This window comes from Ptychodera flava, chromosome 11 (genome assembly GCF_041260155.1).
Source record: "Ptychodera flava strain L36383 chromosome 11, AS_Pfla_20210202, whole genome shotgun sequence".
Lineage (NCBI taxonomy): Eukaryota > Metazoa > Hemichordata > Enteropneusta > Ptychoderidae > Ptychodera > Ptychodera flava.
This window is the reverse complement of record NC_091938.1, coordinates 35,326,118-35,339,216: the sequence shown is the minus strand read 5'-3', so window position 1 is coordinate 35,339,216 and position 13,099 is coordinate 35,326,118.

Sequence of the window (13,099 nt, the reverse complement as noted above, 5' to 3'; positions counted from 1 at the left end):
TGCATTGAATCCCTAAACTGTAATTTAATGCCAAGTATTTAGCATATCAACACAACCTAAATGAGTATAATCTACATTTTTATTGTTGAAAATTGTCTTCCAGTCCGTACTAGAACTCCTTGTAAACAATAAACAATGATCACTACGCACATACAAGCTGTGCTGACAAAAAGAATACTCGAAATTTCAGCATGACAAATGGTTAGGGTCAGACACGGTAGTTGATATACAGATTAGAAGCAGAATACTGGAAAACTTGCCACAAGTTACAGCTTATGTGCCTTTAACATGCTATGCTGACCTATCGACACCTTGATCAGGGTGTTCTCCAGCCAGCAGTCTTGCCCCCAGAGACAATCCCTGTACAACAAATACTTGGTATTGTGATCTTAATTTCTGTTACTTCCAGCATAGACTGATCAAATTCTACATCTGGTGTTTCTAATAGGTCCAGACTTGAATTTTCATAGTTATCAACAGTAACTATGCATATCACACACTGACACATAACTTTTGACAGACCAACTACTTGATATTTCAAAATGCTTAAGGTAGGGCTGCATTTACCAATACTGGTGGGACTGGAGGAATTCAGGGGAAATTTAAAAATTCTGGGTATAGTAGAGGGGAGACTTTGAAGTTATGCTCTGCTTATAAGCGGGGGGAACCTGAACATATTTTGTTTTCCTATTATGTTTTACATTTTCTGATACCATAGTTTGGTAGGTAATTCAACCTATATGACAATTTCATATAAGCCCTTTTAGAAATATTTACTAGTATCTATCTATACACACACAGACACAGATACACAGACACACACACCAAATGTGAGCTGAAAATCAATGATGACCGAGATAGAGCGTCGACCTCAATCATCTTACAGTGACTAAAAACTCTTGATAATATTTTACACATTTTATTTGTTCCATAAAACACACACAGTTCATTTGTTTCTTCTAAGGTGTCCATGTAGGAATAAATTTTTAAAAATCGTTTAAAACAAGAGTGCTATTGTTGACAAATGAATCTACTCAGGATCACAATTGAGTTGTCAAACCAAACTTTGAGCATTATACGCACTCTATCGACCAGTGTAACACCAAGGCTTCCAAGCATTTGACATGAATTTACAAGTAGTATGAGACGTTTATTTTCACAGTCAGAGGGGGAACGCTACACGGCTGACCAATCAACTTGTGAGTGAATTTTCTGTAATGTAAATAAAGAAATACTTTTGACATTCATTTGCTGGCACCTCTCGCCAATAGCACTTTTAGGTGAAAGTGCCATATGTTTTTTACCAACATCTCTTTTTGTCAAAACACTTGTTGTAGCAATAACTAAATAGAACAAACTTCCAACAGACACAAACTTAGGGGACGATTCTCTCACATCAAATCTAGGCAACGGACGGAACTTCTGCAAATCAAAAGATGGTTGACAGTTATTGAAAATATGAAACATACGGGGTTTAATTCAAACCACTTCAAAATTACGCTCCGAAATATATATATATATATATATATATATATATATATATATATATATATATATATATATATATATATATATATATATATATATGTTAATAAATTTAAACCTGAAAGCTGAAAAATGAACTCGGTAATAGGTTCGTTTTTAATTTTTAAAGCGCTCTTACAAACCAGAATGTCTCTTTTTAAAATTTTCAATACATTCTAATCATGATTCGTAGAAGTTCCCTTACTGCTTTCAGTAAATTGTTGCACTTAAGTGGAGATGTACTGCAATGCTTCTTTTGTCGTCTTAGGGAAATATTTCTGTAACAGTACCTTTGTTTTTCACATTGTCAATGACATTTGCTTGTCTCATGCCTACACAACACACATTTCATTTGTTACATGCATCGTGCTCAGTTATTAAATGCATGTATAACAACATGCAAAAATATGTAATTCATGCAAATACACATCGCAAAAGTCGTTCTTTTTTGTACCCCCACCACTTTTCGTTCGCTTCCAACGTTTCTGTCAAGTTTGTATGTAAGACGCATTATATTATTTAACGTTTTACATTTTTTGCATTTTGCCTATGCACGAAATACATTTCATGTACATGTTTCAGACTTTTCTTGTCGGCAGGACCGATCGGATATCGTTTGGAGTTAGGGAAACGTTGCATGAAATACAATTTTCACATTTATTGTGTGCACGAATCATTGCGATTTTTTTCGACGAGGGCATCGTCGGCATGGCTTTGCAAGAAATGCATTTTCAACAAATTTACATTTTACCACTGCACAAAATTCACTCTGCGTCCGGGACTTTGTCGGGAGGACCGATCGGACATTATTTGGCGTACCGGGAACCTTGCGTGAAATACTTTCCTTTACATTGCATAGGTAGGGAGGTCCAATCAGATATCACCGGTATTTCGACTGGCCAGTGGTCTGGAGGGGCTTCGACTAATGGTGGTCGGGAGGGCTTCTCAATATTGTGTAAGCTTTACATCATTTACATTTCGGATATCTTTGTGAAGTTTCTGTGATCCGGAGTTGTAGATTTTCTTTCCTACATTCTATGATCTGTCTTCAATCGAGGGACAGCAAACACCGATAGGAAAATGACAGACGATTAAACGTGTCACTTTATAACGGTCAGCTTATAATAGCTTGTTAATCATTCACAATAAAGAAAAAAACATGGCATTAGACGACAAAAATATGATAATTAGGAATTTAAACGATTCGGTAATACACCAGTTCGCCACTGTTAGTTAGTTCATGATGAGTACGCCTCCGTAGTATTGCTATATGTAGTATTGGGATATTGTCGTGCTTTGCGTCTTAACATGCTGATTACTATTTATTTAGATATTCATGACATTTGATTAATTTAGCCGCGTACAGGGCTATTGGAAAAACTTGGAAAACTCTATGAATGTTTCGTTGGATTGATGTTCATTCTGTGACAAGCAGGCCCTTTTATTCGTGGTAAGACGTGATTGATCTGCTTCCGTTGATGTGACTTCACACTCACTGCTCGCTGTGGACTGTGTCTTCATGCTCTGACTGATCGGAGTAAATAAAAGAAACGGTTATATAACCTTACCTAACCTAACCCCTTGACTCTTTATTCATTTTACACCCCAGTACAAGGACGTTTATCTCTCATATAAACATCTTGTAATTAATTAGTCAACACAACTAATTATGCTAATCCGTGGACTCATCAAGGGTTGGTCAACATTGCAAAGATAGAGATGTAAATGAAACCTTTCCTATCTTTCTCGATGTTGTAATGGGGTGTAAAATAAATAAAGAGTCAAGAGGCTAGGTTAGGCCACGGTTTTGTGGAGGGACCGTGGTTAGGCTATGTAGTCACTTATTTTATTTACTACGATCAGTCAGAGCATGAAGAAAAGGAGAGGAACTGACAGAGAAAACTGAGAAAAACTCAATAATAAGCTTATTAATACTGTCTGGGCCGCCTGTGTCTAGACTGGGTGTTGGCTGTGTCTGAACAGAAAAAATAGACCAACGCTTTATCGTCATCTCCTTACATTTATTGCCTTGGAGTAATCGTTCGAAAGCGTGGATATACACAGGGAAAACGTATGTCCGTGGAATGGCAATCTCAGATGTGATTTCGGCAATCAGACTGAATTGATTGTCAAAGTCGCGTTTGGTTTATAGGTGGCACGGTAAACGCCCCTCTGACGTCAGAGGGGCATTCGCCGTGTACTCTGCAACAAGCCGCACTGTGACAGGAACCCAGATTACGGAATATCCGTCTGAATTTGGTTGTCGACATCATAGTATGAATCCAAATCCCCCTCTTGTATAGAACTTGGAAAAGACTCGTGTTTTGGCAATGTGGTCGTTGTCCGCAGTTGCTGTAAAAACAGGAAAGTTTGCTGGAGTTAGAAAAGTGAAAGATGTACTTTGAATACTCAGTACTATACCAGGAGGTTTTTACAGTTTTTTTTCATGATATTGAAGCTGCGCTTCTGGGCACTATACAATACACATGTATTTTTGGTCATTGTCATGAGGACTAGTTTCAATCTTTGCATTTATATTCCCAATAAAAATGACTTATCCTTACAAATCGCACCCCTCATGATAAAAATAATGATAAAATCTTTTGGTGTGGTTGACCGAGACTGGATCGGAAAAGATGAAAAAGATTATTTTTTCAAGAGGAAAAAGTTCAGCTATTCACTTCGTAATATTGTACTTGATAAGAGAACATGGAAAACAACTTGTACGTAACTTACATTCAAGAAATCGCGTTTGCCAAACACTTGCACTCCAAAGTCATATGACAAGCCCTGTATTAAATTAAAAATAACATTTCGTGCAACTTCCCCTCCAGACCTAGCCCGATCTTAAAATGTATTTCGTCCAAACTTTAATTCCAAAAAAGGCATCCATTGGCCATAGCTCAAAATGACGATGTATGATCGATTATTTCATGAGTTTTCCACAATTTTTTTCAGGCGAGGGTTTTCGACTCTCAGTTTACTCCAAGCAGTTGTGAAAACACCATGAACAGTGGTCGCGTGGCACCATTCTCGCAGGCCAGAGCGATAGGTCAGCGGAGCGGAAATTACAGTGCGTTTCACCTAGGTACCGCAACTCAGCGTATGAGACGGACAGAATCCACGTACAAAACACGCGATTAGCTTGGGTATCACGGACACATTTCAAAGCCACCGACTTGTCGATTACTTACAGTAAACCAGCAGGGGGCAGCTGCTGTCTAGACTGAGAGAACGCCGTTTGTTCGTTTTGTTTGATTGATAGATTGATTGTGTATGAAAATATACGCCAATTTGATCGGTATTGGTTTGTCTGATAGTGTATATCCTCTGTCGGAGGTAGCCTGGACCCCATTCTCCGTTTTTGACTCTCGTCCACATTCCGTGACCGAAGGCTAAAAGCGGAGAATGGGGCCAGGCTAATTCGGAGGTTTATTTAACTATACTTTTCGGACGTATCCTCATTCGTTGAAAGTATTGGTGAATCAGTTTTTTTTTCATGAAAAGGAGAGTGATGGTGGCCCCGGGTCAAAGGTTAACGATGGCCAAAATAGCAATTGCGGCCCCCAGGTTGCTGTCCCTGAATCTGCGTCTGATGTTGACCAATTAACACCAACCCAAGGTCACATGCTACCAGACGTGGACAAAAAAAGTCTACATGCGAGACAACAGTCTTTGCTTCCGCACCGAGTGAGGGTTTGAGAGAGGGGAGATAGTAATAGGGTAAGATAAGGGAACAGCGAGGGGACAGCAGACATGAGTGCCAGAGAGAGAGAGAGAGGGAGATGTGCTAGGGATAGAGATAGACAAGAATACCAGAGGGAGAGGGACGAGGAAGTGAGTGTTGGAGATGCTGGGGAGAGAGAGAGAGAGAGAGAGAGAGAGAGAGAGAGAGAGAGAGAGATGACATGAAGAGGAGGATGAGGCTGGTAAACCGTTCCAGTTAAATGTATATGCACGAGACACACAATTAATCGCAAAGTTTTGTGATTGTGTAGAGAGGATGGATGGGGACGGAAGAACAAGAGAAGTGCACAAAAACATTTGCAGCAAGCTGCTTCTGTGATAAAATATCTGAAGGGGGGTATGTTTTTATCATAAGACTAAAGTAAGAACACACTTTGAGGACAAATCGGATGTGTTAGAGTCCTTGCACTTGTTCCCTTTGAGCCTCTGGACTTGGAGCACTAGGGGATGATAAAGAAGTAACACAATCATGATTCAACAACGTAAAACAAGGGCAGAAACACAGGCGTTATGTGAACTCGGTAGTTTTAATAGTGTATAGAGTTTATGATGTGAGTTTATGCTACTGTAACACCTTAAATTTTGACCTTTTACCCACATCAATCATTTTATGAGTTTTTCGCGTTGAAAGTACACGAAGGACCTCACGTGGAATGAACGTACGTCACGTTAAATCAACACATCTCAGCTAGATTATGTGTAAAAGCAAATATAAGTTCAATAGCTGTTGTAATTTTAGAACAGAAATGTATGAAAAGCTAATGATTTTAAGAAACGGGAGACGATTCTGAGGAAGATTCTTGAGGAGAGACCATTCATTACCCGGGATTCATTATAACCTGAGTACGGACTTTTGTGCCACTCTGCCTTAGAAATAAAGATCTGAAGTGGTGAGCACAACTGACTTCTTGGTGTGCGCTCCAGTTAGTGAAAGTATTACGATTCCCCGTAGTACCTCTCAGTTGTTTGACTTTGAGTGAGTGAGAGCCCCCTTCGGCGACTACATATCACGAAAAGAGAAGCGCGACACTACGTTCCGATGTTCTGATACGTAGACTATCGTAACGGAACGTCAGAACGTAGCATAAACTCACAGCAGAAACTCTACACAATTAAAACTACCCAGTTCACATAACGCCTGTGGGTAGGAAGCCTTAAGAAACAGTCAAACAATATATGTCCATTTTCCAGGAGCAGCAGCAGACTATTCTTCTTACTCTGCTGAATATTTGGCGTACGAGACTTGAAAGATTACCGCCGACAAACTCCTGGTGCACTACAGCACAGACGACAGTAATACAATTATATCAAGGGCGTTACTATTTGGAATAATGTGCAGTCACCTGATTCTCCAGATAGTTCTCTCTAGACAATGCTCAGAGAAGCAGTTCATATATAGATATGAAGGCGTACGACTTCAACAGTGGCTGTAGGATAGATCATGGCTTCGTCATAGCGAGCCTTCAGTAGTTACAGGGTAGTGGGCCAAGTGAATTCCGTGCACACCTGTACTGTAAAATGTGACCCTCCCCCAGTCCGACATTCTAAAACTTGAACCTCCCCAAACAACTGCAGTACTCTCCCCAGGAATAACTGAAACAGTATCAGCTTATGTACATAACAATTGGTTTAATTGTTATGTAAGTAAGGGACAAATTACAGAGGGGAGAGCTGGCGTTTTGGGAGGGAGGGTCGCAATTAATCATTCAAGCATTTTTAAGAGATATGATATTACATACATTTGCGGGAGGGTCACCATATTTTGTGCAACTATAAGAAGGCAAGACGTGGCTGATATAATGCTTCACCGAAAATATCAAATCATAATACACGGAGTCCATCAGGCAAACTATTGATAATTTTTCCCCACAAAACATGCTATATAGTATATCTGTACGTTTATATATGTTTGATAATAAACTTAAAAATACTTTGCTTGAAGTGAGAAATGAAAGGTGCATTTGTGAACAAGAAATTAGATTTGTGTATCGGCCCAACATACACTCTCTCCCTATACTTACACCGGGTCAAATGCATCGGGTCAAATGATGATAGTGTCGTTGGTACGTTTGAAACAACAACAACTACTACAAAGTAGTTATGTACGTTAAATTTTATTGGTCAACAACAACACAACTTATACAACATAAATAACAATACAAAGAACAATAACCGGACCTCTGGGTCCCCCGTGGTTTTAACAATGTAGTTTATGCTGTGAGTTTATGCTACGTTCCGGCGTTCTGATAGACTAGTATTAACGTACCAAAACGTCGGAACGTAGCATAAACTCACAGCATAAACTACACTATTAAAACTACCCAGTTCACACAACGCCTGTGCATCTGCCACAAGACAATTGAGCAAGGAAATAGTCGCTCAGGGCAAACTCAAAACTAACAGCAAAAGAAATGCAACTACCACGTTTATTAGCACCATAGGTAGCGTAATGCCACAGGGGGCTGTCTACATGTCCGTCCCCAGGAGTGGGTAAGTTTTTCGTTATATCGCTAATAAAGATATATTCTACCAACCTTTGGTGTTTCGGTCTTAACTTAGCACTGCCCTTGACAATCTTGCGTATACGTTTTATCAACATGCTGCGTCTATTATCTGATGAGTTTGAGTGCCTAATTAGCCAAAGTAATCAAGGGTAAATTACTAATCTGTAGACGCTCTCACCAGATATTCACCGGATTAAATATGACAAAGTCAATAACGAACGACCCAGCAAGGTGCACAGGGGGCTGTCTACATGTCCGTCCCCAGGAGTGGGTAGGTGTTTCGTTGTATCGCTAATAAAGATATATTCTACCAACCTTTGGTGTTTCGGTCTTAACTTAGCACTGCCCTTGACAATCTTGCGTATACGTTTTATCAACATGCTGCGTCTATTATCTGATGAGTTTGAGTGCCTAATTAGCCAAAGTAATCAAGGGTAAATTACTAATCTGTAGACGCTCTCACCAGATTATCACCGGATTAAATATGACAAAGTCAATAACGAACGCACCAGCAAGGTATACCTTGCTGGTGCGTTCGTTATTGACTGTGTCAAATTTAATCCGGTGAATATCTGGTGAGAGCGTCCACAGATTAGTAATTTACCCTTGATTACTTTGGCTAATGAGGCACTCAAACTCATCAGATAATAGACGCAACATGTTGATAAAACGTATACGCAAGATTGTCAAGGGCAGTGCTAAGTTAAGACCGAAACACCAAAGGTTGGTAGAATATATCTTTATTAGCGATATAACGAAACACCTACCCACCCCTGGGGACGGGCATGTAGACAGCCCCCTTGCTGGTGCGTTCGTTATTGACTTTGTCATATTTAATCCGGTGATAATCTGGTGAGAGCGTCTACAGATTAGTAATTTACCCTTGATTACTTTGGCTAATTAGGCACTCAAACTCATCAGATAATAGACGCAGCATGTTGATAAAACGTATACGCAAGATTGTCAAGGGCAGTGCTAAGTTAAGACCGAAACACCAAAGGTTGGTAGAATATATCTTTATTAGCGATGTAACGAAAAACTTACCCACCCCTGGGGACGGACATGTAGACAGCCCCCTGTGGTAATGCCAACGGACATCCAGCATACCCCTAATCCACATTTTCTTTTCAAACCATACGTCAATCCTGACGATGAGTCTGAAGATGATGATATACATATGCTGGACTTAACAACAGACATGGCAGAGAAAGAAAGCGAACGAAGCGCATGAACACGGTCGGAAGGAACAGAACGACGAGCAGAATGTTGAGGAGACGGTGATGGCACAGAAAGAAGACGGCGAAAAAAACGATCCTGGTTTCGATCGTACCTGTCTGACCGAAAACAAATAGTCCAGATAAACCAATCTTTCTCTACAGCACAGTCATTGCATTACGGTGTTCCTCAAGGCTCTGTTCTCAGACCTCTCTTGTTTACAGTCTATACTTCTCCTCTTGGCGATCTCATCAGGCAACGCCATGTACACTTTCATCTGTACGCCGATGACACACAACTCTATTTATGCTTCAAAATAACCAGCATCGATTCAAGCATCATAATAATGGAAAATGCCATAGAAGATATTCGTCACTGGATGACCACAAATTTATTGAAACTGAACTCCGATGAGACTGAAGTACTGCTCTTCGGTTCTCTTTAGAATCTCTCAAAACTGGACCATGAATCAAAGTCATTAGAAATAGACAACTGTACCATCATACCAACTGCTTCTGCAAGAAATCTAGGGGCTAAATTTGATAACTCAATGAGTATGGATGGCCATGTCAATCATGTGTGCAAATCTGCATTTTTTCATATCAGGAACATCAGTTGCATTCGCAAGTATCTGACAAAGGACATAACTAAACACCTAGTCCACGCTTTTGTTACATCGAGACTATATCATTGTAATAGTCTCGTCTATGGAATCTCTCAAAACAGTATGAATAAGCTACAAGTCACTTGTTCAGAATACCGCTGCCCGCCTCATCACCAAAACCAGGAAGTTCAATCATATCACTCCTGTCCTTCGCGAGCTCCACTGGTTGCTGGTCAACATGCGCACTGAATTCAAGATTTTGTTACATACATTTCACATAATTCACAATAGCGCACCACCTTACATGTGTGATCTTCTTTCCAAATACCGACCGGTTCGTTGTCTCCGCTCTGAGAATAGTTGCATGTTGAAGTTACCGAGAGTTTCAACCAAGTCATTTAGTAACCGTGCATTAAGCTACGCTGCACCGAAATTATGGAATGACCTGCCGATTTCCATCAAACAGTGCACTTCCCTGGATACTTTTAAATGATTGCTTAAGACTCATCTTTTTAAACACGTCTATGAATTTTAATCTAGCCAATGTTTTACGCTTTTTTATTGTTTTGTCCATGTTTTATTTTGCTCTTCGTGTTTCTTTTTTATATCGGAGTTTAAAAATATTTTGTGAGTTTTTTACTTTTGTCAAAGCGCCTTTGAGCACTTCATTAGTGGATATATGGCGCTATAAAAATGCTTAATAATAATAATAATAATAACAAGGCAGTATTGCTGAAGGCAATGAGTACTTGGGCCGAGATAGAGTAATTTTGAGGACAATATATACTACTATTCAAATATGGTCTTGAATTTCCTCCTGTCAATCAGGCATTTGATTAACTGGTTATTAAACGAAGCAATGGCATGACAACGGCAAAATATGTCTAGCAACTTTTGTGGAGTTTGAGGCAGGGGTTCTTTATTTATAGCGGGAATTGCTTAAACTCCTTAAATATTCAAATTACAGCAAATTTCTTTTGTTCTCGATGGTAGATGTCTAATATTTAGATGGGCATATTTAGATTTCTACCCTATAGTTATCCCTATATACCAAAAATCGGACATCCAGCTCTATTGGCTTGCTCAGAATTAGATATGCGCATAATTAATGGGGTACAATATGTGGTGTCATAAGGTGTCCCATCATACCATTTATGAAGGGTGTAGCACTTGTGGTTACTGAGTTGTGGACAAATATATATATATTTGAGGTCAAAGGTCATCGAGGTCACAGTACATTTTGTCAAAATAATTGTATTGCTAAGTTATTCCTATATACCAAAAATCAGACCTCCAGCTCTATTGGCGCGCTCAAAATTATATATGCGCATAATTAATGAGGTACAATATGTGGTGTCATAAGGTGTCTTATCATACCAAATATGAAGGATGTAGCACTTGTGGTTACTGAGTTTGGACAAATATATATATTCAGGTCAAAGGTCATTGAGGTCACGTCACATTTTGTCATAATAATTGTATTGCTAAGTTATTCCTATATACCAAAAATCAGACCTCTAGTTCTATTGGCTCGCTCAAAATAAGATATGCACATAATTAATGAGGTACAATATATGGTGTCATAAGGTGTCCTTTCATACCAAATATGAAGGGTGTAGCACTTGTGGTTACTGAGTTGTGGACAAATATGTATATTTGAGGTCAAAGGTCATTGAGGTCACGTGAAGTTTTGTCAAACAAATTATATTGTTAACTTATCCCTATATACTAGTATCAGAAATCAGACCTCTTGCTCTATTGGCTCGCTCATAATTAGATATGCACATAATTAATGGGGTACAATATGTGGCGTCATAAGGTGTCCCATCATACCATAGTTTAGGGTCTATGATCATACCAAATATGAAAGGTTTAGCACTTGTGGTTACTGAGTTATGGACAATAATGTATATTTCAGGTCAAAGGTCACCAAGGCACATGATATTTTGTCAAAATGTCTGAGATATCTGCGTGAACCGATGGACTCACTGATGGACTCACGGACGGATATGAGCCAATCTATAAGCCCCCTGGACTTTATCCGTGGGGACAAAAAAACTGTGTCACTGCATCCTTTAGGCAATATGAATACAATGAGAAACTAAATTTTATTTTTCTTGGCATCATACATGCGAGTCTATGGAGAACTGCCTTATACATGGGAGTCTATGGAGGTGTAAACTAAAAAGTCCTCTAACACGGCCAAATTTGATAGCATTGTGAAACAAATCGACGTGCATCTGTATGGGGTTGGGTACTAGGCGTGAACGGACGGACGGACGCACGGACATGACCAAACCTATAAGTCCCCTCGGACTTCGTCCGTGGTGATTAAAAACAACGCAACAGTTATTACAGCTACACCGGCGGTAGGTTCATATCCAGAGCCCCGTACGGTCTGCCGCCGTCGCTTGAAAATAATCTCATGCACCCGGCCATATGGGCAGCTGGCCGGATGCATGACTTCCCGGAGAAGGCGAGCTGTCAAGTTCAAGCTCAGGATTATTTGTCGATCAAATTTCAATAATTTACCTTACCTAGATGAAATTTTGTCTATAGGCTGAAATTTCGCCGAAGTTCGACAAAATTACATCGATTTTTCAGGTTCATATGCGACATTTTTGAGTTTTGAGTGCAGACAGAAATAAGTTTTGAGGCAACATGGCTGCGACCCCATGTTGACCCCTAGCCCTGCGTACGATGCTATGTGCTACAGCTAACACACAGCATCGTACGCAGGGCCAGCGAGAGAGTTGCCGACATCGACGGTTATTTACGAGAAGTGAATAAAGACTGTCATTTTTGGAAGCGATCGAGTAGCTGAGGTAGGCTGGGATACGACTTGGGCCCAAGAACGCTGAATTTCGGCAGTAATTTGGCTTTTTACGTCAAGTCCCAAAATGGATTTGAAGTCATCGACCCAACGTACGGGTCTTTGCAGGGCTGTGGTGAGCGGGGCGGTTAGCTGTAGCGGAACACACAGCATCGTACGCAGAGCTAGTTGACCCCCAAGTGAAAATGTGTTCGCGATCAAATCTTCCTATATTTTTTTCAGAATTTTCAACAAAATCATTGCTTCTTACATCTTTTGTAAAATATAAAATACTAAAATAAAACTGCGATGTGCCATGTCTCCAGATTTCTAAAATATCGTTCGTTGACCGTTCGACGCAAACTTGTGACGCAGTTGAAATTCAATACTGACCGCCAAATAATCTTAATGAGACGAGATCAGTCTAGACATCCTCCAATTATCCAACCATTCGCATTGGAGTTCAGCTCGCTTAGAGTATCATACATTTTTCGGCCTTCTTTTAGATCGACCCTAATATCTCCCATTTAGAAATAAATACACAAGCTACCTCGACAAAACTTCGTGCACCATCCAAGACCAAACGCACTACAAATCTGTCTTGACGTCATCATCTCCTTACATGGTAATCGGCATACCGTATTTTTAGCAAAGGGGACACAGAATACGTCGGAGTATTCAGTTTCAAAACGT